Below are 27,319 nucleotides of genomic sequence, written 5' to 3'. Positions count from 1 at the left end.
CACTATTTTGGGAATGTTCTTAGCACATCCCGGTGAAGTACCATCATATCCTCTCCTCCTTGGAGCTTGGAAAAATGTCATACCACTCCTAAGTTGGGGTGTCTCAGAGGTGTTGGAGTGAGGCAACACTGAGGTCAGAAACTATGAATTATATACTCTGATTTGTCTTTGAGCAGATGTAATTGAGTTGTAAATCGAGACCTAATTATAAACATAGTGCAACACCTCTCTAGCCCTCCACTTCTTTTAATATTAAATAGGGGCATTATTTGAAGGTCTCCTTTATTGCTAGCATTCTGTGACTTTAACTTTGACTCTACTGAACTCCAGAGATAATCTCAGAACTTTTCTCTGGAAAAGTGGGGAAACGACCAGATGCCTCAAGGGGGCTGATTCTATCTGTTCTACCTCTGCTATAGATACCCAACACTGCCCCACATCTACCCCCAGCCAGTGCTTCACAATGGATCTCTAATAATTGTGAAGGTAATCTGGATGCTTGTTATGGGCTGAATTGTATTCCCCCCAATTCGCTGTTTTGAAGCTCTAACCCCCAGTATCTCCGAATGGGACTATATTTAAAGATGGGGACTTTAAAGAAATGATTAAGTTAAAATGACACCATTGGGGTAGGTCCTAATCCAATTTGTCTTGTGTCCTTATAAGAAGAGGAAATGGGTGGGGCACCTGGGTGGCTCAGTCACTTGGGTGTCCAACTCTTAGTTTCTGCTCAAGTCATGATCTCAAGGTTGGTGAGTTCAAGCCCTACCCATATCGGGCTCTGAACTAACAGTGCCTCCCGTGTGCCCTCTCTCTCAAAAATAAATAAATAAACAGTTAAAAAAAAAAAGAAGAAGAAATTGGACAAAGAGACATTAGGAACTCATGTACAGAGAGGAAAGGCCATGTGAGGATACAGTGAGAAGAAAGGCATCTGCAAGACAGGGAGAGAGGTCTCAGGAGAAACTAAACCTGCTGACACCTTGATCTCGGATTCCCAGCCTCCAATACTGTGAGGAAATAAATCTGTTGTTGAAGCCACCCAGTCTGTGATATTTCATTAGAGCACCCCTAGTCAACTAATACAGTGCTGATTGATTCACTGCTTTAGATAACAACTTGGATCACAGATGTGTCTACATCTCTCCTTTGTCTAATGGGAAGACTTGAGTTCTAAAGCAGGAAAGTGACTTTTCCAAGGTCACATACTTGCGTGGTACCAGAAGAGACTTTAGATCAAAGCTCATGGGGGAAATAGGAACACTCAACACCCACCCCCAACCCCCAGACTTTTTCTCTTTAAAAAAATGCAGATCACAGGGGTGTCTGGGTGGCTGAGCATTCAACTTTGGCTCAGGTCATGTCTCGTGGCTCACAAGTTCGGGCCCTGTATCAGGGCTCTGTGCTGACAGCTCAGAGCCTGGAGCCTGCTTCAGGTCTATGTCTCCCCCTCTCTCTGCCTCTCCCCCACTTGGACACTGTCTCCTTCTCTCTCAAAAATAAAATAAAACATTAAAAAAAATTTTAAAAATGCAGATCAGGGGAGCCTGGATGGCTCAGTCGGTTGAACGTCCGACATCAGCTGAGGTCATGATCTCGCCATTCCCGAGTTTGAGCCCTGCGTTGGGCTCTGTGCAGACAGCTCAGAGCCTACAGCCTGTTTCAAATTCTATGTCTTCCTCTCACTCTCTCTCTCTCTCTCTCTCTCTCTCTCTCTCTCTGCCCCTCCTCGACTCATGCTCTCTCTCAAAAACAAATAAAAAAACAAACAAAACAAAAAAAATGCAGATCATACAACAAACATTGACACTTGGCAGAGACATCCAGATGGTATACATCACAGAAGTTATACCCAGTATTTAGTCACGATGTCTGAAGAACTAATTTTATTTGTTTCTTTTGTTTGTTCTTTTTTTGAGGATCAGAGTCCTATTTAGGAGCTTACTAAAAATTTACCTTTCCATATGCTAGATGTTGTCTGTGTGATTTACCTCCTCGGTCATCGTACACGGATCACCAAGAAGCTGTAAGAATATACAGGTGCAGACTCAAGGTCCAGCTCTATCACCACCATTGTGGAAAAGCACTGTACATCACAGGATAGAGCCCCAGGCTCCTCTGTGGCACCTGGACAGTGCCCAGGGACAGTGACCTCCCAGGAGTATCCACGTTGGATGAAGAAGTGATTTTTTGTTAGGATTAGAATATTTCACCGAAGAACTAACAACACGTTTTTAAAATACGCTCTGCTTGTGCCAGAACTCTGTCAGCACCTACTGAGCGGAGTGTGGGACTGGGACTTCTTCCGTCATTTTAGAAGGCCAACAAGTGTCCCCCAGAGTGCTCTCCATAGCTATCAATTCTCCTCTGTGCTCCTTCCTTTCCCAAAGGAGCCTCCTGAGATCTGTATACATGGGGAGACACTTAAACAGAAACATGCCTAATTTTGAGACTAATACCAGGCAGTAGACTCAACATTTGCATTGGAACCTCTCTTCTCTGTTCTTGGTCCCACGTGATGCCTGAACAGAACAGCCCTGGTCTGACGTGGGCTCCATGCCAAACACAAAATGGGGCTTGCAGGGGGCATCGAGCTGCAGATCTGACAACAGTTTTTCATTCCAAGGCATGCTCCCCTATCATGGAAGACGTTAAGATGAGGCCCTACAAGAGAACTAAACCAAATTAAATCTTCACGATCAGAACTGAAATAAGGGGAAAGTGTTCTAGTTCAGTGGTTCCCAAACAGTACTCCTTGGACAAGCTCAGGCTGTCTGCATCTGAATCATCTCAAAGGGGTTTTTGGAAATGGAAATTCCAAAACCCCGTCCTTAGACTGTTCCATTTCATGGGCCTGTGTGGGGCCTTCGATCGTGGGTTTTTAAATGATCCCCCGGTATTATATCATTTGGAAAACACTCAAAACTGCTGTAGATTTTCTCAGAGTTGAAAGAAAACAACAGAGAAATAGCTGGTGTCTATAAATCACAGTTTGTATCATTGAGTCAGTAACATCAACGACGTGAAGCATAGGCCCGGAGCTCTTTGGGGTTCGTATCCTTTCATTTCTATATTACTTTGTGTGTTATTACATAACACAACACCCAGAACTTAAAACAAGCATTTCTTATCTTTCAGTTTCTGTGAGGTGGGAGTTCAGGCATGGTGGGGCTGGGTATTTCTAATGCAGGGTCTTTGGTGAGGCAGCTGTTAAGTAATTAACTGAAGGCTTGACTGGGGTTAAATAATCCATTTCCAAATTCTTGACCAGAGGCCTCAGTTTCTCACCACATGGGCCTCTCCATAGGACATCCTAAATGTCCTCATAACAGGGCAGCTAACTTCCCTTGGTGCGAGTGATCCAGTAGAGAGAGCAAGGAGGAAGCCATGGTGCCTTTTATATCTAGTCTCTAAAGACACACATTGTCATCTTTACTTTTTTCTACTTGTTAGAAATGGGTCACTAAGGCCAGCCCACATCCAAGGAGAATAGGCTCCATCTTCTGAAGGGAATGTCAAAGATTCTGTGGGCATATTTTCAACTACCATGATTTCCAGTGTCTGTCAATGTCTGTCATATTCTGAGAATGGAATGGAAACTAGAAACACAAAAGCGTCTACGGTCTTGACCTCATGAAATATGGGAGCAGGAATGAAAGAAAGAAGCAATAATAGAACCAAAAATATATGATTCCCCTTTTATGAAGTCAAGCTAGTGAACGCGCAGTTAAGTTAGGGACAGAGGCAGGGAAGTGTACTAAATTAGAAGTCAAAAAGGCTTGGGTTCTTGGGCGATAAAAAAAGCGTTGGGTTTGAAATTCTGCTTTCCCAGTTTGAGCTAGTTACACCATTTAGTCACTGAGCTACTACTACCCTCTCTCTTTACAAAATGAACAGGACTTACTTCTTCATGGTGGTAAAGGAGTGGACTTGGGGGCAGGGATGTTGTGAAGTCAAAGACAGAACCCATGCAGTACTGGGAAAATAGCTAATGGCTTTACATACTAATAACTATGATTGTCACCATGTTTGTTGTAAGTGAGGGTATACGTATCAGAGGGTAATGAGGTCAGCATGCCAGGTCGCTTAATTCCTTTTGCATATATCCTCTCTGGATTTGTGTACTTTCCCTCCAGGGGCAAAGCAACCCTTGGGTGCTAAGGAAATCCTTTCAAAAGGGACACTCCTCTTCCTGCTCCAAACTGTGTTTTCTTTCTGGTGTCGGGTCTTACCTGCGGCATTCCTAGGAATTATGTCTGGGTAGGCCCTGTAAAATGTACCTAAACTGACCAAAGCCACCTGACCAGGTAACTTCTCTCAAGGACTAATAATTGCTCCCCTGAAGTTTTAAATGCCCATTTATATTGGCAGGGGTGAGAGGAAGGAACTGCACATAAATATGGACGTTTCTGGAAATATTTTGTGCTTGCAGGTATGTCTCCACATGAATATTTAAGTATTATTTGCATATAGACATATGCGGACATGGAAACAAAATAGTGAGAGAGAATACTACCGTCATCAGAATGGGAACTTCCTCAGAGCTCCAGAGAAAAGAATTTGACTCAGAGTACAGCTGCTCAACATAATGTCAATCTGGGGCACCTCGGTGGCTCAGTTGGTTGAGCGTCCAACTTTGGCTCAGGTCATGATCTCATGGTTCACGAGTTCAAGCCCCACGTCAGGCTCTCCTGTCAGCACGAACCTGCTTCAGATCCTCTGTCATGCCCCCCTCTCTCTGCACCACCCCACTCGTGCTCTCTCTCTCTCTCAAAAATAAATAAACATTTGGGGCACCTGGGTGGCTCAGTCAGTTAAGTGGCAGACTTCAGCTCAAGTCATGATCTCACGGTTCACGAGTTCAAGCCCTGAGTCGGGCCTTGTGCTGACAGCTCAGAGCCTGGAGCCTGCTTCGGATTCTGTGCCTCCCTCTCTCTCTCTGTCCCTCCCCCGCTCAAGCTCTGTCTCTCTCTGTCTCAAAAATAAATAAACATTAAAAAAAATTAAAAATAAATGAATAAAAATTTAAAAAAAGAGAGAGAGAATGTCAATCTATGCAGAAAACAACTTATAACCACCTCAGAGTATGAAAGTGTCTAAGAAATCTCATTCCCAATTCTTTTTCAAATCCCTTTCTCATCCTCTCCTTCTCCCCAGTGTTTTTGGACTCTTTGAAGAGATCCAAGAAATTCCGCAATTTTGGGAAAATGCACTGTGGCGAGACATGTAATATTAAACCACCCTATGACAGTGACGGAGAAAAAAAATAAAAAATGAAAAAATACCCATGTAGAGATAAGAAAAGAGCTTGAAAAACCAGTACTCAAAACTTTTCCAGGCTTAAGGGGTGGAGGACATACCTAAATCAAGAATAAAAAAAAAAAAAAAAGTATCTTCAGCCAGTAAGTCAAAAACCCAAAGGACCATTACTAGAATAAGTCTAAATGCCCCCTGCAGACATAAAAGATGATCATGAGAGGGAACACAAAGCTCGAGGTGTTCAAGTTTTAGAAAGCCACCTGTCGTGTTCCCCTTTTTGCAGAGAATAAAGGAAGAATGACTGAAATTAGAAACACTTGTACTCATTCCACATTTTGAAAGCCAACTATGGGGGCCAGAGTTTTGTTCAAAATGAAAAAGAAAATCAAAGCTCCTTTAATTCCACCACCATAACTCTGTGTTCGAAGGTACAGCAAGGACTTTCCTTTTCCTTTTTTTCCCTTTTTTTCTTTTCTTTCCTTCCCTTTCCTCCCCCCCACCACCACACCAGGCTCCCTGTGGACGGAGTCATGGTATCTAGGACGATTTATCAGGAGATATTCCAATTTAAATTATGACTTAATCCCACAAAACCCAGAAGACCAAGAGTCTGTTCTCATTTTGTCTGAAACACATGAGCAAGGTTTTGTGCTAGGCAGTGTCTTGTGTGTCTTGCGGTAGAAGGTAACAGGCAAGACTTCCTGGGATGACCACACAAGAAAAACCTGCTGAAACGTGACACTTGTATGGGCCTCTGAAGCTCCCTTGTTTGGTAGAACAGGCAGATAAATCAGGGGCTTCACTTAAACCATTGCTGAACAGATGAAAGCCCAGAAGATGAAATTTCCATTGGTTGGGACAATCTCTTAGAAACTTTTCCCATCTTGGAATTGCTTTATACAAATACTTCCCTGTACCGCTGGCTGCTCCCAAGTTGTTCCTCTAAATTATCGCCAAAGCTGATAGACAGGATGCGGGTTGTAGCAAATATTTTACAGAAGTCATAATCGGCAAATCATGTGTAAAATGAAAAACAAAACAAAACAAAAAACACCAAAGTTTTAGATCAGAAAAGACCTGGGAATGAATTCACAAATTCTGTCATATAGTAGCTGATTGACTTAGATAACTAATACCTCTGGACCTTAGTTTCCTGCATCTGTTTTAATTAATTAGTTTTTAAAAAGCCCAACAGATTATTGTGAAGACGAACTAAGCAGCTCTGTGAAAAGCACTTTGAATGAAGTATGGGAGCAACAGCAGTGAATGAGACCAGTCTCTGATCTCTAATCATCCCTGGGACTAGCTGGAAAAACAACATATACATGCAAAAAGACAGGGCAGGGGCGGTAATCAAAACCCAATGTGGCCCCCAATGACCTCACTTTCTGTTAGTCACATCTTCGAGCGGTCATCTTCCACAATGTACCACAGTTGGTCAATGGGCCCAACAGAAGTGATGGGTTTTACTTCCAGGATTAGGTTACAAAAGGCACTGCAGCTGCCATCTTTGTTTGTCTTTCTGATCACTCACTTTGGATAAGCCAGCTGCCATGTCATTGAGCAGTCCTATGGAGAGGACTGAGTAGAGAAGGTCTGGGGTCTCTTGCCAAGAGCCCCATGAGTGAGCCTAGAAGTGGATCCTCCACCCCAGTCAAAACTTCAGATGGCTGCAGTTCTGACTGACAGCCAGACTACAACCTCAGGAAAAATCCTGAACCACAACCACCCACCTAAGCCACTTACGGATTCTTGACCTTCAGAAACTGTGGGAGACAATATATGTTTATTGTTTTACATTGTACAGTAATCTGTTACACGGCACTAAATAACCAATACATTCGGCCACACTAAGAGCTGCAAGGTTTGGTAGAAGAAATCCCTGAAACCTGGGAGTTCTTAGTCACACAAGTAGGTTTTGAAGGGAGGATGAGTTTGTGAAGGGTGGGGGACTCCATACTGCAGACATGAATAATGCAGACACAGGGGCAGGGAAGTGTCAGCCAAGGGTTTTCTTCTGACTCGGGCAATGGAGTAAGGGTCCTTGAGGAAGGGGGTGACTAGGCAGTAACCAGGATTGGGAGATTTGACTGGTGGGCACGGACAACATAAACCCAGAAATTCACACAGGAGCCTTTTGTAATGATCCAGAGGAGGAAATAAAAAGCAGAACCAGAGAGCAGCTGAGGTAGGAATGGAGAACAAGAGGGATGTCGTGAACACGGTTCAGCATGTCAACCCTGGCCTCTCACAGCCGCCTGCCAGAGACCAAGGTTTCTGAACACTCACTTGTCCATTTAATCTGTGTGCATATTTAGTCACGTGCCTGAGGACAAAGCTACCACGGGACACATACTTCAGTCAAGGCGCCACCATTCATGTATATAACATGCTGTTCTGGTATACAATACATTGCCTACGAAATTAATGCCATAAATATTGTAGACATTACAGACACAGAATTAGAGTAAATGGGTAAGATCTGTTTTCCCTTAAATCACCTCAACCTCAAGAACTGACTCCAAATGACACTGTTATCTTTAATAAAATAAAGTCAAATACTAATAAAAGAGGACCCACTGTTGGAGTGATCCACAGGCCTTCCAAAAACAATCCTTCACAACAGTGGCAGGTCTGAGGAGGAAAGCACGGAGAAATGATATTGGTTTTATCAATCTTGTCCGGTCATCCTATGTAACAGGAGAAAAATCATCAAAATGCCAAAGGAGATTCAAAGCACATTTAGATTGTGGGATATCTGGGATCTCAGGGAAGTGGATGCCATCCAATTACTCAGAGGCTTTCGAAGCTGCCGCCAACATTGGGTACATTTAGGGCCATTCTAGTCAAATGGACAAAAGGGCCCTACTCTATGGCAGACGGTCCTCAATTAACAGTCTTAAGGGACTGGAGGAAAGGAAGCCACATGCCACTGGGGTGAAAAAAGCACATCCAGATGCACAAGGCTAGTGCCCACCTGGTTTAGTGCAACTCCGACAGAGGATCAGTGGGCTCACACTCATTTCATTGCTAGGGAAACTGAGGCTGCTCTGGCCCAGGTCACACAGGCTGGAGAGTAGATCAGGACTAGCATCCTGGTTTCTTGAACTCCAAGCCCAGCAGTCTTTCTGTTTCACGTGATCCCACAGTGGAAAGGAGGAAGATAAAGAAACAGTCTTCCAAAGAGTCTCCGATGAATGCACTGTGCTCAGAGATTTACTGATCCCATGCAGAAACAAAACCTGAGCCCTTTAACTCAGCAAATGTCAAGCATCTTCTACACACCCAGCAGTCTGCACAGTCCTGTGAGATAAGGATTGGTATGTGAGCTGAGGGAAGCAAGGATTAGGGCAGTCTAGCAGAGACAGAAAGTGGTCACAGCCGACTAACCAAAGGCTGACTATTGGGGGGAAGGGGAAGCAGACCTAATGGAACAGGTGACATTCAAAAGCCAATTAGTGTCCTGATAGGGAGGCAGTGGCAAAGGCCATTCACAGAGCCTGGAAGACTGGCTCTGTGGTGGCCTGAGAGGGAGATTCCCAGGAGACCAGGTGCAAAGGGAGGCTCAAGCCAAGTTGAAGAGGTTTGGGATTCCAAAAGAAATTTGAACCTTACCTTACAGACGGTGGGGAAACATGTATGCTTTTACTAAGGGAGTAACATGATTCAACCCTGGCCAAAAAAGTGGCTCAACCAGCCACTTCTGGAGCTTGCCAGAGGCTTGCCCACCACTAAGTCAGCCCTTTTGGTGGAACTACAAAAGACAAACACCAAAAGCAAGCTCCTTCCTGTCTGAAAGCAAGCTCTTTCCTGTCTCCAGTATGTTGTAGCAGAACGCTGATCAGGCTTCCCATGAGCCAAGGTGCTAAGAACCCAGCTTCAGTAACCCGTGCTTCTCCTCCACCTGCTATGATGACCCAGGACTGTCACCACAGCTCAGGGGCCAGCTCTGCAACCGCATACCGTGCTGGCACTACAGAGATGCACCCTTCTCGGTTCAAAAGCAATCGAGGTAGGGACATTTGCTCATGAAAATTGGACTAGTTAAATTCACAGAAATCTAAACATATCTCTGTTTGGGTGACACTAAAATCTGTCAGAGGAAGTGTGTACATCATGCACATATAAACCAGAGCTGGTGAGGGAAGAAAGTGCTCTGGACACTGAAACAGAACACCTGTATTCCCATCCCGGCTCTGCCACTTAGCAGCTATTTTGCTTTCCTGAGCATTGGTTCCCCCATCAGTAAAAGAGAAGTAAATATCACCCCCCTTGTCCACTGGTCAAGAAGACTATGGGAGAGAGGTGCCTACACAGTCCCCAGCCCAGGCTTGCCAGCAGCCACGGATGGCACCCTTCCAAGCATATCCTGGAACTTGCCTGCCATGTGTAGACTGAGTCCAAACCACCGGACTTGGGCCAGAGCACCTTGCTCTCCTGACTCCTTTCAAACTGTGCTCACTTCATTACTGATTATGGCTCTTCTGGGCCAGAGCTGGATATCCACTCAATCCTGTTCCTTCTATGTCTGCCTCCCTTGGCCAGAACCCTACACCAAAACCACCTGAATGGCTTCCTCCCCACCCAGCCAGGCCTTCTCGCTTACCTCATTCCTGCCTCTGTGGTAATCTGGCCTGGATACACAATGCCCATGAATGTTCAAGTTTATTTTTATTTTACTTTCAGCCTTTCAGGAGGGAATGAGTTTAGACAGTTCGTCTCCCTGCAGCACTCCATACCTTCCCCTCTCCTTCCTTTTCACAAACTGACAGATGGGTAAATTAGCAGATGATGCCACATAGCTATCGTGATGCCAAAGCTCTAGATGCAATCCCCAAACACAGGTGAGGGAGGTAAACAACATGGCACCACCCACCTCTGTTTACAAGCAGATCTCTGCCTTCCCCCCACCCCCATCATTTCTCCCCTCTGGCAAATGGAGCCAACAAAACCCACTGAGTGAGATCAGGTGGAGTCCGAGGACACCCCTACTCTGTGCTCCCAATTTCCAACAGGTTGGGAACTCCAGAGGGAGATGAGATGCGTCAAAACCCTTCCCCCCAACAGGACCCCTTCCCCACATTACCTCCCATGGCCAATCCCAGCCTGTTCCTTCACAAGGACACCATTCTTACCCACCACGTTTTGCCTGATAAAGAGAAAGCTGAATAAGCAAAGAGCCTCTCTTTGATCTGTAGGAGAAAGTCCACTTCTAAGCCTCCCCTCTCTCAACCAGGCAGCTGGCAGCCTCTCTCCTTATTTCCTCCAAAGGAATGCCAACAAGACGAAAGCTCTGGCCAGTCAGTTCCCACTTGGAACTTTTACAATTGGTGATTAACAGCCTCTTAAATAAGAATGATCCTCTACTCACTATAGACTTGGCTGCTAAGTAAATCTGATTCAAAATTAAAAGAAACACATGTATTCATTGCCCCATTTTCTTGGGAAGCTCGAAGTTGCAGACTAAGTGATGAAGAAGCATAAAGAATTGTGGCAGAAGGATCATAGGGTGACCAGCACACATTCTTCAAATGACATAATTTACTGAGTAAGGTTTTCTCCTTTTGTATTTAAGAGCCAAGGAAAAAGAAACTGCAACCACTTTCATCAGTTACGAGTCACAGGAAGAACAATGCACCATCCCTAACTCAGGCAAATGGTCTTGGCATCCAAAAAGACTCTCTTGTCCCAGTACGGAGTCACTGGTGATCTTTGTGGTTAGAGCCCATCTTGCATCAATAATCACGACTGCCATTTGCAGCACATTTCCTCTCCATCCCCTGCCTTGGTGGGCATCCACATCTATGCTCCAGTCATAATAAATTTCTACCACAGGACAGGAGGGTGGCAAAGGTAAGGAAATTCTAGGCCTCCTTAGTCCATAATTCATATCTCAGCTGTTAATGTTTCTTCACCCTGCCAGGTTGATAATCTCTGCCATCCACTCCCCCCACCATCCCCGCCCCCCAAGCACTGTGAAGGCCTCACTGGAAGGACGTGTCAAATTTCACTCTGGTCACTCCCTTTGCCCTCCACCAGAGGCTTCAAACAAGTAGTACACAAGAGTCCACATCCGCATTATAGTCTAAAATAATGCCTTTAGCCAAATCATTATAAAGATCTCATTGAATACCCAACCTTCTCAACTGTCTGAATTATATCGTAATCATAGCCATCACCTAATTCTATCAGTTATGTTATAAAACTTATAGCATATCTTAGTATTTCATAAGTCTTTCTCCCATGCACATTTGATATGCATATAACCACTGTAATAGAAGCAATAGTAAAGACATTAAAAAACAGTATTTATTAAGTACTTACTAGATGCCAGGCTTAGAGCACTTCATACATATTATTTCAGTAGATTTTCCTAATAATCCTATGGCGTAGGCTGTTTTGGCATTTTGTTTTGTTATTTTTTTAATGTTTATTTATTTTTGAAAGGAACAGAGTGAGAGTGAATGGGGGAGGGACAGAGAGAGAGGGGGACAGAGAGAGAGGGAGACAGAGAATCCGAAGCAGGCTCCAGGCTCTGAGCGGTCAGCAAATGACACAAACCGCGAGATCATGACCTGAGCTGAAGTCAGACACTCAACCGACTGAGCCACTCGGACACCCTGGTTTTGTTTTATTTTTATATCTAATTACCTGGTACACTTCTCCTTCTTTCTCACCCTCCCCCTGCCATCCCCACCCCCGCCACACCACAACCACATGCTCGGGTCAATGTGTTCACGTGCATAGAGACAGATCCACACCACTGATCCCCCTCCTCATCCACCCACAGTATTACCCCTGATAGAACTCAGAGATTTGGAACCCCAGACAAATCTCTTTTGATTGGAAACACACCAAAAATACCCTGAACAAAGAGGTCACGCAGTTTCATTTAAAACCGGAGAAATAGCCATCATTTGACCAAGCTGCATTCAGGACACTGCTGGAAGGGGATCCCTAAGATAACAAAGCCAGGGACCATCTATCACTTCTGCTCCACATATCATAACCTTTAAGTCTGTGGTCTTCTTGGGACTTAACCATGTTTACTTTTCTATCATACCTGCATCAAGATGTAAGAGTGTGGCACAAGCCCAGACAGGTGTATGCATGGGCACCTTGACTCCTGCAAACATTTTTATTAAATGCCAATGGATTTTTTTCAATGTAAATTTATTTCAGATCCCCCAGATGATCTGGTTTCCAGGTTCCCTGAACCCTTTTATTTGGAGGTAGCAATTACAGCCCAGTTGGAGAAGACTAACCACCACATGGAGACAGACACTCTGGAAATAGCCTGAAAGGAGCCACTCCTGAGTCTTTATGGTCTCAGAGTCACAGAGCTGGAAGATAATCACATAGTTATTTGTCAAAACAAGATCCAGCTGATCGAGTCTCTGAGCACCAACACTACTTTTCCTGAGTAAGTGTTGAAAATAAAGTCATAATCAGGTAAGGTCATAGGTTCTCCATTTAATCACTGAGAGATTAAGAAACATATGATCCGTCAGGAAAAAATCTTTTGGGATCTGCTTAACAAACACGACCTTGCTCCTTCCCTGGAGATAACCAGACAGTAAAAAGAACATGGGCTTTTGAGTAGATTAGAACTAGGTCCAATTCTTGGCTCTGTCACTAACTCTCAGTTAGGGATCTTGGGACTGGTGTCACTCAAAGGCTAACTTTCCTCATTATAAAAATAGGAATAAGATCAACTTGCCTAAAGAGTTGGATTCAACAAGAAAGTATGGGATAGGACAGTTCTTGATTCACAGCAGCCACTTTACCTTCCTTCATTTTTAGGTTACAACAGTGGAACACCCTTCTTCACAAAGCCCCAAAGCCAACGTTCTTGTAGGAAAAACAACTCCCAGTTCAAAACAGCACATCAGGTGCCTATCACAGTTTGCTTTACAAACTCAATAACCTTAGCTGACAATTTCCTTTAACTACAATATCCTAAAGCTGTGTGCAGAGCACCTTCCCCAGAGAACCAGAGATGGAAATGATAATTTGGATGCTATCTGAAAAGTATTAACGGTTGGATTCACTTTACATTGGGATGAATTATTCTAGCCAATAAAGGCAGGTAAAATTGACACAAATGAAAGCCCCATCCACAAAATTCAAATAGAAACTCAGTCTGGGCTTAGCTTCAAAGCCCTGAGCACTCTCAAAAATAAAATATGACCAGCCAAAGTAGATTTACGTCTCCAGCTGTAACATGGACATCAGCGGCAGCTTGTTTACATTTATCGGCCAAGAAATGCTCTTCCATCTGGTCGCATACCCAGCATTACACACATATTTCAAAGCTATTCAAATATTTCCTGTGTGAAAACAGAGAGGTTATTTCATGGAGACGAATTTGGAAGAAGCCGAGTGCCAAATATGCCGTAAAGATCCTGCTTAACCCACAGAAACTGACATTTTCCTTTCAGTCTGCCAGTTACATGCCTACTCCGCTTTTTAATTCATTCGCCCGCCTCTACAAACATTTGCATTGACATTTTGCCAAGGAACTAGCCCACACATCAGTAATGGGGAGGGGAGAAGGGAGTACAACACACGTAGCGTGAACTTCAAACACCAGAGGCATCTTTGAAGACTTCTGGACCAGAGAAGGCCCCACATCAAGCCAGAGAAAATAAGTGGCATATGTACTTTTATACAACACTATTGTATACTTATGCTGTAAGAGGGGGTCCATTCACAGACTACTGACTGACCTACTTCCTCCTCCAAATGGAATAAGTTGGGATTGCATTAGAGACCCAGTCTTTTGCAGACTATAAGTACCCCCTTTGAATTCATACTTCTAACCTGAAGAAAACCTTCTGAAATGGAATAAATCAACCTACAGAAGGTTAATAACACATTAGCATCCAGATGCTATGTGCTATATACATACATCTGTGTTTCTTATAGTCTATGCTGAAAGTAGGTAAATGATTCAGTACTGATTACTAAGTCTTCCTATAGCAAACAAAATCCAAAGCCTGGTCACGTATAGTCAGCAGCAAAAAAAACACATCCACCAGGACCACGGCATGGCAAAGCTTCAGCTGTAGAAGGTATTCCCTTCCCCATGAGGCTCTGATTGACCACAGACAAGTAAAGAAATGTATTTGGAGGGTCTCTGAGGGTCTAACAGAGGACTCCAGAACTCCCCATGTTCTGGATCTGCCACATGCATGCTTTTTAATTTTTTGAGTCATCTGTCTACTCAAAGCAGTGCACTTAGCATACTACAGGTTCAGTATCATGGTAAGAGTCTCAATGCTGCAGCCAGAGGGAAGATTTTAAAGCTTATGTCCCAATGTGTCACTCCTCTGTTCAGTCCTAAAAGGCTATCGTTCCATTCAGAGGAAAAGCCGGGGTTGTCCCAATGGTGGAGGGGTGAGAAGTCTCTCTCCCATCCCACTACTTCCCATCCATGCTCACACTTGCTACACTCACCTCCCCGCTATTCCGTGAGCATATTCAAATTCTGCCCTGGGAGGAAGACCCTTCCCCTGATGTTCCTGTAGCTCATCTTTAACCACCTACAAATTTTTGCTTCAACATCTCCTTATTCTACTTAACATTTCAACCTCCTTCCATTCCCTTTGCTCTGCTTTTCCTTTTAATGACGCTCACTGTACTAAATAAAAACAAAATGATAATGTTATTATCATGCCAATCATATATTGTCTGCTTCCCCCCAATAGAATATCTAAATTCCAAGAGAGCAGGAGTCCTTATCCATTTTGTTCAATGGTGTGTGTCTCAGATGCCTAGAATACTTCTGGGCACACGACAGGGCCTCAAATATTTATTGAATGAGTAACTGAACTGCCAGAGACAGACGTATTCTATCACAGAACAACTCCCAGGGGCTCTACTAAAGCAAAGACTAGGTAGGCCCTAGAGAATACCATGTCCTAGGACATTCGCTCTGTGATGCCATCAGAAAGGACCTGGATGGCATCCCCCCAGCCAGCTGCTGGACAGAAGCTCAAGCAGAGTAACTGAAACATGGATAGACTTGGGCAAGACCTACACTGCCCAAAACACAAGTATGGCATCACTCACTGCATGTTTCCATGCCCACCAAGGCACCTCACTGCATGGACTCTTCAAGTTGAGGTTTCAGGCTCTCAAATCTGGCACCCACCCATGGTATCTCTCACTCATTCCATCACTTATCACACATGTGAGAAGCTGGATATGGCCCTTTGCCCTGCATGTACTCCTCTACATTCCAGAAAAAAAAAAAAGCTGCTTGCTCTCAAGTTCCTACCTGCCCAGCCCCACCCAGGTGCACGTACAGTCTGTAAACTTCTGGCATCAGGCTCAGCCCCATCCACTGCCTAAGTCAGCCCAGACCAAACCTGGCAGTGAATGGGAGCCCCACCCCACCTCCATGTGGCCTGAGCACTTGTGCTGGCCTGAATCCACTGAGTCCCATAACCCAAAGGGCATGGAAGAATGGTTCAGAGTGTAACACACTTTCTGTCGGCCACACCAAACCACAGGCCAGTGCCAACTCTGAGCTACTGACCCCCACAGTAATTTAAGACCTGGGTAACCTTCTCCTTGTTTATGATAATTTAAAATATGTCTTATATCCTCTGACTTGCAAGGTGGGAGTGGAAGGGAGGGTTATGGGGTGGTTAAGAGCACAAGATGGCAGTTACACCAAGCTTGCTCTGCCGAGTGTTAGCTGTGTGACCTATCTATGCCTCCTTCCTTTGGTATAAAGTGGTGATTATAAGTATATTTACCAAGTTGGTTTAATATGAAGACAAATGAATTTAAAATGATACAGTTCATGGAACAATGAGTACAGAAAACATCCAAAGATGTTAGTCAAGATACTTTTCCCATAAAAAAATGTGATTATACACACAATGGAATATTATTTCGCTACAAAAAAGGAATGAAGTATTATTACAGCCTACAACATGGTTGAACTTTGAAACCATTACGCTAAGTGAAAGAAGCCAGACACAAAAGGCTGTGTATTACATAATTCTGTTTATATGGAATGTCCAGAATGTCTAGAAGAGGCGAATCCACAGATCCAGAAAGTAGATTGGTGAATGGCAGGGGCTGTTGGGAAGGAGGAATGGAAAGTGACTGCTAATGGGTATGGGCTTTGTTCCCCGTGTGGTGAAAATGTTCTGGAATTAGATCGTGGCGATCGCTGCACAGTTTTGTCAATGTATCAAAACCACGAAATTGCACACTTGAAAAAAAAAAGTATCATTCCCCTTCTTTCCCCTCCAGAGCCACTTCCAGGACAGTGTCCAAGTCTTATCACTGTATCCCCTAAAGTCTCCAACAAGAAGACAAGCTCAATGTCAAAGAAACTAAGGAACCTACGACAGACTGTGGAGCCAGAATTTTCAAGGAAATATCAACAAAGACTAGAAGAGCCTAGCAGCTGTGAGGAATGATTGGCCAGCTTGGGTAAAGAGTTGTCCCCCCAGGCATTTGGAGCAGTGCCAGCACACGCTCCCTGTCACTGCAGCTGAGGGTCAAAGGCAGGTTCTGCCAACAGGGAAATGATCAAGCAGCAGAACTTGGGACAAAGCAGTTCAGGAGGAGAGAGTGGGGGAGGGGAGCCTGTCTCAGCCTCTCAGTGAGGTGCATAACCAGAGATGGCAATCAGGATGCACAGTGCCGGCTCCAACACGCGGCACTATTTATACAGTCTCTCTTTAATCTGTGTAATGGCCACAAAAATAAATGATCTAGAAAGGAGGCTTGCTTGTAAAAGGAGAGAGAATACCATAGGAAACAAATAGCTCCATATTTCAAAGCCACTGTTTCTTTTTGCCTGAGCTGGCAGTAAAGAATTCTTAAGTATTTTTTAGCACTCAGCGGAACCATCCTCACAACCTGTTCCATATACATCTCCTAAGGTCATTTTCTTAGGAATTATTAAAGAAGGGAAAAAAGAGAAGAAGGATCACTTCAAATAAGAAGAAGAAACAGTCTCTTCATTTTCTGATGGGGAGGAAAAAAGAAGTGTTCTTCCGTGCATTTCCTAGAATCCAAAGGCTGTAAACATAGGAAATTGAAAACAATCGGAACAAAAGAAAATGTCTCAGTCTGGCTGCCATAATCGGGAGATGGATAAAGAAACAGGTGAAGCCCAGTTATCTGGCAAATCCTCAAACTGTGCCTTGGAATTTTCAGAATGAAGTCCTCACCACAGATTGTCTGCTCAGTCATTCCAGGTCACTTTAATCAAGATGCCTCTTATTCTCTGCCTGTGGCACTCTTAACTACATTTCCAAATGACCCTGGGTTTGCCTGTTTCTACATTCACGACCACCTGGAAATCCAGATCCTTAAAAGTGCTTTTCAACCATCTCATCACCTCTGATTTCTCTCAGCTACTTTTCTTCCCCATTATCATTGCCCTGAGTCAGGCCCTCACCGTCTCTCTCCTTCTGAGACCATTTTAATTGCCTCTGACACAGTTCAGTATATTGACTCTGCTTCATCCTCCACATGACCTCACATTATGAATGAATGAATGAATGAGGCCTAAGTTCCTTAGCCTGGACTTTAAGACCCATCATCCCACCAGCCGCATCAGTCTTCCATGCTCTTCTTCCAGTTCAGGCCATTTCACTCCATTGCCCCTACGCCATCCTGCAATCACTCTAGTCCGTGAGGACCCTGTGGGAACACGACGCTTCTTTCTTTCCAGGGCACTTCTGTGACAACTAGATTTTTACACTGAAGGAGCATTTAATGTAATGTGACTTTTACCATTTGACGCTCACCAAATTACAGTTCATCACAAATGTAACCATGTCCTCTCAACAATGCCTTATTGAGTACCTACAATGGGCCAAAATAGAGGTTACGACCAGAGTGTCGGGATTTACAACCCAGATGTCACTCGATAAGTGCACACCCAACATGTAAATGAAGAAATGGCTCCAATAGAAAAACAATGCCTGCAAATATTGATTCTGCACTATGCTAAATACTTCACATTCATTTCTGTGTTCTTTTTAAATTAAATCCTCTAATGACTGAGGTAGGGACTATCATCTCCATAGTACAAACAAGGTTCTAGGAACACAGAGTAAAAACACAGCAGGGCCAAGACTCTATTCCTCTTCTATTCAAGAACCCATTCCTTTGAACATCAGCCTCCTCTCTTTCCCTCTCTTCCCCCTTCTCCTACCTTTTTTCACTTCACGGATGGACAGTGGAGATGGGGAGAAGATGAATAGCACAAAAAAGGAAGCACCAGAGATCTACATCTCATAATGTCCCACCACATCTTATTAGAAGTCAAGTTGGAATATCCTCCTTGAGCATAGACTCTAACACTAGCCCTGGAGACTCCACGCTTGGGGTTAAAACCCACCTCCCGCCCTTTTCGACTGTGTGAGCCTGGCCAGATGCTGCTACACTCTGAGCTTTAGTTTCCTCACAGGTTAACGAGACTCACAATGTCTACCCCACAGGAAAAATGAGGACCCAGAGGAATCCAGACTTTAAACACCATAAGGAAAGAGACCCAGATTATCCTGCCCACAGCTCTACCCCGGCACCTGGTGTGGAGTTTGGCATGTTTTGTGAAGTCTGGATCATGCCTTTCTTTCTGGGTGTTTCTCTTATTCACTGATAACGTACTGCCTACTTGAGAGCTAAGTGTAGGAACAGACTTAAAAAGGAAAAATTTACGGGCTCCTGGGTGGCTGAGTCGGTTAAGCGTCCAACTTCAGCTCAGGTCATGATCTCACGGTTCATGGGTTTGAGTCCCACATCGGGCTCTGTGCTGACGGCTCAGAGCCTGGAGCCTGCTTCGGATTCTGTGTCTCCCTCTCTCTCTGCCCCTCCCCCTCTCACACACACATACACTCTCTCTCTCTCAAAAATAAATATCTAAAAAATTAAAAATAAAGGAAACATTTTAATAATGATGATGGCATCATTATTCTCGTCATCATTAACACCATCCTAAATAAAGCATAAAGAAAAATACTAAGCCAAAAAAAAAAATTTAAGAATCTTAAGTTGCCAGACAAGAGAAATAAATACCTGCATTTCCCATGACTGCATGTTTTTCACAGTGGGAGGGATTTAAAGGGAGAAGAGACAGGCAAAAAGAAGTACGAATAAATAGATTAAGAAACCTAACTGATCTCCGAAACGTGTAATCAAAAAGAACAGGCCTTGGAATATAAATTGAAAGATCTGCTCACAGAGAGCCAATTGAAGGCCCAAATTGAACAGCCTCAGCAATTTGTGGGAGAAGAGATATTGTGAAATGGCATAATGTAGGAACAAAGAACAAAGCATTTTTATCTGGCTCCCAAACAATTAAATGCACCTGCCAATTCCATGTGGAAGACGGGCTTTAAAGAACTGCAGGGGAGTCGCAGGAGCACTCAAAGTCAGTCGGAATTCATTAGATGCCAGAGGAGAAGCAGCTACAGATTTCCGAACAGGTGTCTCCAACCCAGGCCAGAAGGAGCCCAAGGCGGTCCAGAGCTGCTGAAGACCCAAAGGGAAACCACTCTTTCATTATCCATCCAAAGTGCACATTGTGCCAGCTTCTGGGCAAGCTTCTCTTCCCAGAGGCATTACCAGTCCACACGTACATGATCCCCATGGGAATTAGAGAAACGGAGGCTAAAGAGGAAGAAACTGTGGTTGCAGGTTGAGGAGACATGTGATCAATCCTTTACCCTGCCTCCTGTGCAGGCAGAGGAGGAAAATTCCTCCCTCTGAGACCATTTCCTCATCTGTGACATGGGAGAAGAGTGGGAATGCATTACACCAGGAACTTGGTTCCTAAATCAACAGGTAAGGCAAAAATCACATATGTTACAAGCAGCCCTGGAAATCCCTAAAGTCATCTGAAAGGTACAGTCCCTATGGTTTAATGCATAAACCATAAAAGGCACATGGATCTGCGACCAAAGGAGAGAACAGACCTATGTCTCCATCCCCATCACCTGCCCCTCAGGACACTGCCTCTTGGTGGGACTCCAGACTCCAGGCCACCAGCACCATTGAAACTGATTACTCCTGGGTGCACTCGCTTGCTCGCTCTCTCTCTCGCTCTCTCTCTCTCCCTCTCTCTCTGCCAAGTCATATTATTGCATTTTAATCACTTAAAAGGCACAAAATACAGCTTCACATTATAAGTCCTGCCTCAATCATAGGGATGTATGAAGATCAATAGACTCACACAGATGTGAAACACCATGTAGACAACAAAGTGCTTTACAAATAATGTCATTGTTTTTTAAATGTTTATTTATTTTTGAGACAGAGAGAGAGAGAGAGAGGAAAGGGGAGAGGGAGGGGAACAAAGGATCCGAAGCAGGCTCTGTGCTGATAGCAGAGAGCCCAGTGAGGGGCTCAAACTCATGAACCCTGAGATCATGACCTGAGCCAAAGCTGGATACTTAACTGACGGAGTCACCCAGGTGCGCCCCCCGCCCCAGATAATATTATTCATCTGACATGTTGTGAACTTGTAGAGGACTCATGGGAAAAGTATTTCCAGTGTCTATCACAGGGCCTATCAGACTCTCCAGGCACCCAGTGGACAGATAGATGGTCAAAGCTATGAATTAATCAACAGAACCTGCTACTGCAACTTATAAAGGGGAGAAGGTATGCTCCCAGGGGGTGCTCACAATCTTCCTGGAGAGGATACACTCTTAGGACACACAACACTGAAGAAAATACACCTGTAGGAGCACCTACAGGTGTAGGGAGCATACCTGCAAGGAGCAGACCGCACCACAAGCAGTGGAGCAGTGCGCGAGCTGGCATCCTCAGCAAAAGGATCCTGCACACAATGTGACCTGAGCTAGAACTTCATAACGTGAAGTGGAGGGACTTTGGAACTAGGAGAGCACTAAGGAGTCAGATATTCAACTCCCTTATTTCAAGGTTGAGAAAACTAAGCCTTTGGTAGGGGCCCTAGGGTGCCGGGCTTACAGAGTAATGGTAGCACCGTCACTAAAGACCATGGACCCAGAGGGACTCCTGACCCATTCTTGAGCAACATGGCCCAATGGGGCGCCTGGGTGGCTCATTTGGTTGAGTGTCTGACTTCAGTCTCACGGTCCATGGGTTCAAGCCCTGCGTTGGGCTCTGTGCTGACAGCTCAGAGCCTGGAGCCTGCTTTGGATTCTGTGTTTCCCTCTGTCTTTGCCCTGCCCTCACTTGCACTCTGTGTGTGTCTCTCTCTCTCTCAAAAATAAATTAACACTTAAAATAATTTTTTAAAAAATATGGCACAATACAGAATACACAATGCTTCACTTCACTAGGAATGGCAGTAAGACAAGCCTAGTCAACAGTGAAGGCCCCAAAATCATTTAATAAACACCATAAGACAAAATGCTAGGCAGCATGGCAAGTGTGTGCATGGCCTCCTTTCTCTCCCATACCACCTCCCACCAAGTTCCCATCCACATCAGAGCTAAGAGGGTGCCGGAGGAAGGCAGAAGGAGGGCAGTCAGAGGACGAAGACAACACTTACGTCTTCAAATCCTAATTCAAATACGACCGAGTCAGTAAGGCCTCCCTCCTGGACCATTCTACTTAAAATGACCACCCCTCCCATGCCCACTTTACCATCTGACATCCTATACACACACACACACACACACACACACACACACACACACACACACACACATTCTCTCTCCTTCTCCCTCTCCCCAGGTAGAATGGAAAGGCCATGGACAGCAATCTTTTTGTTTTCTTCAGTGCTTCATCCATAGCACCAAGCACAGAGCATAGCACATATTAGATATTCAATAAAGTGTTTATTGAGAGTAATGAATAAATCAACGAGTAAAAACAGAAATCAGAGAAGGCTTTATGAAGCAGACAACACTGATCTCATGCTTAAATAATGGATGGTATTCAGAAAAAACAGACACTGATGTGAAGTGGGGACTAACATAGATGTCACAGGTGGAAGGAACAATGTAACACCAGTGAGGGGCTCCTTTGTCTGAAATGCAAGATGTATAAAGAAAACTAAAACAGAGATTATGCAGACTGGAGCCCCAAGCATCTGGTAAAATGTATGCAGATAATTCTGCATAAATAAGGGTAGAAGGGTACCACCTAATCTTAGGAAGCTACTTTGGTGCCCCCAAACTCACACAGGCCCTGTTAGAAAGCAATCTAGCTGGTGGGAGGTGGGGGGGGGGGGAATGACCCCTGAAAGCCAATGAATATAACACAGGCCTTCAAGCTGTTGTGCACAAGGCCAAGTGGTTCTCTGAGCCAAAACCCCGCCTCCCTCTTCACTTTGCCTTGGCTGAGTTGATTGGCCCAGAAAGGCCAGCCAGGGTCTCGCCAGCACTGCAGACCAGTGTTTTGTTTTGTTTTTTGTTTGTTTGGATTTTTTGCCCCCATTCAGATTCATGCCACAAAATTCTAGGCAGAAACTCAAAGTGATATAGAGAGGGCTATTATTTTTTTCCTTTTCCTTTTTAGTTATTTTATTGTTTATTTATTTATTTTAATGTTGCAGAGACTGATCTGGGAAACAAGTATATTTCAAAAGGAGAAAAGCCATTAGCATGCATAAAAAATAAAGGCAGTAGAATATTGATTGTGGCAATTTAGGAAAGCTGGCACAATGCACCTCTCCCATTCACAGGAAATTGAGAGAAAATATAGTCCACGTTGCATATAGAAAATGGAGATAATGTGGCCTCAGGATGCAGACAGTTGCTGAATATGTACAGACTGCCTCTGCAAGGCTCCTGCCTTGGGGGCCATACTGCCAGGGCCACCCAGCAGAAGGGAGTGACACTACCAAGGTCTGGGGCAACTTCTTCACTTATGTCCTGGTCCCAGAGGGCAACTGTTCCCTGCCAGTAATCCGGACACATGTGAAATAAATCCAAAGAGGCTACAGAGGAACTCAGTCCATGCTCTGGTGAGGGAGGTTTTAAGTTCCAATTTTATTTCCCTTTCTTTATTCTATGAACAAAAGCAGATTGGCAAATGGATGATTTCTGAAGTGCTTTAGTGGTTTAGACGAAAGAGTCTGGTTTGAGGCAACATACGCCAAGTGACCTTGTATAAACCATTTGACTTCTTTGGGCCTCAGTTTCCCTTCCTGACCACACTTTAGTGAAAATGATACGGATCCTATTACCTCATTTGATTATAACAAACCTCTGAATTGATGCTATTATTATTCCTGTTTTACAAAGTAACATTTTCCAAAATCACAAACACGAGGTGAAACCAGGAGCGCAAATCTGTCTGATCTAGGCTCATGTACTTAATCTAGACCACGTACTGCCTTCAGGTTAACATTGCCAAGTTCTTTCTGGTTTTGACCATCTGTGGCATTCCTTTATTCAAATTCATTAGATGTAAATATAAATTCATTCAAAGAGAAATGGTTGGGACCACCAGAGTCTACTTGCATCCAACTAGTACCCAAGTGTCAGAGGAAACCCCATACCCAATAGTATGAAGGAGCTGTGCCCCATCTCAGTAACCTAGAGTGACAGCTGAAAATCCTAACGCCTTTTCTACAGTTACTGACAAGTCATATCTGGGTTCTGTGCTGGCCAGCTATCTAGGGATGGAGAAGCAGTGCAGTGGCCTCTAACATAGACACCATTTCTATTGATGGTCCCTCCCTTTACCCTCCCGCAGTGCGATCCATTATCATCTAATGTGCAATGACAACTCTGTGACATGGCTGTTTCAACAGGCCAAGGCTACAGGCCAGTGCAATAGGCCAAGTGCAACAGAGAAAAGCATAATCGCACAAGGGCCAGGTCCTACTCTTGGGGTCAAAATATTAAATGAGAGGAACAGGGCTTAGCAGCATCACATATAACCAAGAGTCGATGTTTCCAAGTTCAGGCCTTGGTACATGTATTAGTTTCCGAGGGCTGTGCTAACACATTATGCTGGCTGCCAAGACAGTGTGACTGAAGCTGCATGAACAGAAGTGGATTCCCTGGAAGCAGATGTGTCTCCTTTAATTTGTGTTCATACCACACCTGGAAGATTCTCATCTAGTTTCACCCACATATTGACAAACAGGAAGTTCCACCAGCATGGAGGGAGCTTGGTAATGAAACTATAACCTGGATGAAGATTCAAAGAAATGGAAAATTTCGAGAGGGAAACCCATGGAGGGCAAGAGCATCATCTCCAAAAGCTGAAAGCTCTCCTTCCTCCCCCTGAAAGGATCAAATGTATATTCATATTTGCCTTAGTTTCAGAGTGATGGGGATGGCAGGCAGGTAGAGATGGGCCCAATTAGAGGAAAAATTCCCCCCAACACTGTCACCCATATGCAGAAAATTCCCCAGCACCAAAGGCCAGAAATACCGAAGCAGAGGCTGGACCATCACTGGGAGGGGAGGCCAAGGAGTTGAGGAGTCAAGAGTCCATGATAATAGGTCAAAGTGCTGTTGTGGTTGAATTGCGTTCTGGAAAAAAAAAACAAAAAAAACTCCCCAGGCCCCCTCACCTGTGACCATGACCTTATGTGGAAACAGGATTTTTGCATATGTAATCAAGTTGGCATCTTACTGAATTGGGGTAGGCCCTATATCTAATGTCTGGTGTCCTTCAAAGAAGAGAGAAATGCGGACACCGGCACACCCAGAGGGAAGGCAGCTGGGTTAAGACAGAGGCAGAAATGCAAGGGATGCAGCCAGAAGACAATGAATGCCAAGGATTTCAGGCAAGTACCAGAAGCTAGGGAGAGGCAAGGAAAAGAGTCTTCTTCAGAGCCTTCAGAGGGAGCACACTCCTGTCAGCATCTTGCTGTCAGACTTCTAGCCTCCAGAACTGTGAGAGGGTAAATTTGTTTTAAGCCATCCAATGTGTGATCATGTGTTAGCACAGCCCTAGAAATGAATACATGTACCAAGGCCTGAACCTGGTAACACTCTGTCTTAGGAGTGAAGAGTTGCTTCCCATGTGGGAATTTTGATGAGGCACTAACATTAATTCTTGAATCAGAAGGACTGTTAAGAAACTAGTTTGTTTTTCTTTTTAACTCATTCATGCACTTACTAAACATTCATGGAGTCCTTAATACGTGGCAAAAATTCTGTGAGGCCCTGAGGACACAGGGACAAGGTGACATGATCCCTGCCTTCAAAAAGCTCCCCGTTCACTTTCCACCATACTTTGGCAGATGTCTTCACATCAGTGATTGGGTGCTGTAACAGACTCATTTATAAACACAGAGGTAAGGGAAGGACAAGAATGGTCGTCTGCAACAGTGGGAATCAGGGAAGACTTTCTGCAAAGGTTACATCCGCACTGGATCTTTAAAAAGTCTGCGTTCTCCGGGTGAACAAGACGGAAGCACTTTCTAGACATGATAATTCATGTTTGCAGGCCTTAGCCTAAGTCCCAGGTATGGGCAGACGTAAGGTATAAGGAGGGACAAGAAATTAATTCCAGATCTAAGTAGAAGCATCTCCAATTGTACACAAACTAGTCCCAGAAACCTCACAGGTGCTTGGACAATTTTGAAGAGGTCTCTTCAGTCACTACCCTCATACCCGGTACACCATGTCATTTTCATGTTTCATTTTTGAATGACTAGATCACTTTACTCCCTCCCCAACACTGGCTATATACTCCCCCTTACAGCTTCAATGGCAATATCAAAACTTAAAATACTCACTGATGAAAAGCTAGACAGAAGACACATCAGATGGTTTCCCCCACCCCCAACAGAGTTTTAATCCATTCATGTCTCCTCACTCTGGCATATGGAGAAAGGAGCGGCAGAAATGAAACTAACAGCTGCTTCCCAACAGTGGAAGAGCAAGAGAGGATGTCAGTGTGTCATACTTGACAGCTGTGAGCGTTCTCAGAACATAATTATATAACCTCTTGCGTACAGAGCTTCCCCCCACCCCACCCCGCCCCAGAGCACTCTCACATGTCACTGGGTTTTATTCTTACAGCAACCCAGGGAGCTGGCTGCGTGGATGAGGCCAGGGGGCAGCCCAGGGTTACATGAACTGCAAGTTAGAGACTGACCCAGATTAGATCTCGGTTCCTGACCTTAGGGCACCATTGCCTTCACGGTTTTGTGTATTATTCTTTTGAAGCATGTAAACGGGCTCCTGGGATTCTATATGGAGAAAAATGACTCAGAAGGAGCAAATGGAAATTACTCAAATACAGAACAAGGAGTCCACTGGAAGGGCAAAAAGGGCAAATCCTACTTTCCTTCATCTACAAGTAAGAAGCAGGCCATGCACATGAGCCAAATGACCACAGAATCTGGGGGACTTAGGAAATGGGTTGAGAGGAGAGTCTGGTGTGGAGATGTGGGATGCATGTAGCTGTGGTGCTACCTGGGAAGCAGACCTGGCCTGGAGCCTTCTAACTCCCCCCAGCCCCACCTACCATCCAATATATGACTTCTCCATCCAATACAGCACTGGATCCACCCCCTTTAAAAAGCAAGGGCCTAGAAGTGGCCAATACCAAGGATAACAATGAAATCCACTCATCAGAAACTGAAAACAGAGCCGGTGACCCTTGTGCCCATGAACTTTCCCAAATATCATTATTTTAAGCTAATTGTTCATCTCCAGGGCTCAGAACTTCTCCCACATGCTTAGGAGGAGGATGCAACTGCAAACGTTAAATAGATTAAAACTACCATGCACAAGTGTAAGCAGGAATCACACTCCTCCTGAAGGAACCAAAAACAATGCCGGCCTGATCCCTTCAACTTGTGAGAATTAAAAAACAAAAAGAACATCAATTCGACTGCATCTTCTAATTATATCTATCCGATTAAGGGAATTAATGCAAGGAAATACATGAAGATTGCATTCAAATAATCACCTTACCTCCTCCTTTCCCCAAGCCCAATATGTGTGTTTTGGGGATTTCTTCCTGCCTGATCTACAACGTTAAGGACACAGCGTAACTCCGCACACAGGTGCACATGCATATGTGCACACACATACACATGCACATATGATTCTGCATTGTAATCTTCTTTGCCAGGTGCCCCAGGTTGTAAATAATTCTAAACTAACTTAATTAG

General features: G+C 44.4%; 1 protein-coding gene and 1 non-coding gene across 5 annotated transcripts in view; both read right to left on the bottom strand.

Annotated features, from left to right (window-relative positions):
* Nucleotides 1–27,319, bottom strand: part of MB21D2 (Mab-21 domain containing 2) — a 114,191-nt gene that overhangs the window by 41,199 nt on the left and 45,673 nt on the right. The gene's annotated exons all lie outside the window — the stretch shown is intronic.
* On the bottom strand, nt 1,970–2,174 carry LOC122199025. The gene has a single exon (XR_006193298.1). It is a non-coding gene; the product is annotated as a small nucleolar RNA SNORA73 family (small nucleolar RNA).

The sequence above is a fragment of the Panthera leo genome, chromosome C2 (genome assembly GCF_018350215.1).
Source record: "Panthera leo isolate Ple1 chromosome C2, P.leo_Ple1_pat1.1, whole genome shotgun sequence".
Classification (NCBI taxonomy): Eukaryota; Metazoa; Chordata; class Mammalia; order Carnivora; family Felidae; genus Panthera; species Panthera leo.
The sequence above is the reverse complement of the archived record's forward strand: the minus strand, read 5'-3'. Positions and strand labels throughout refer to the sequence as shown.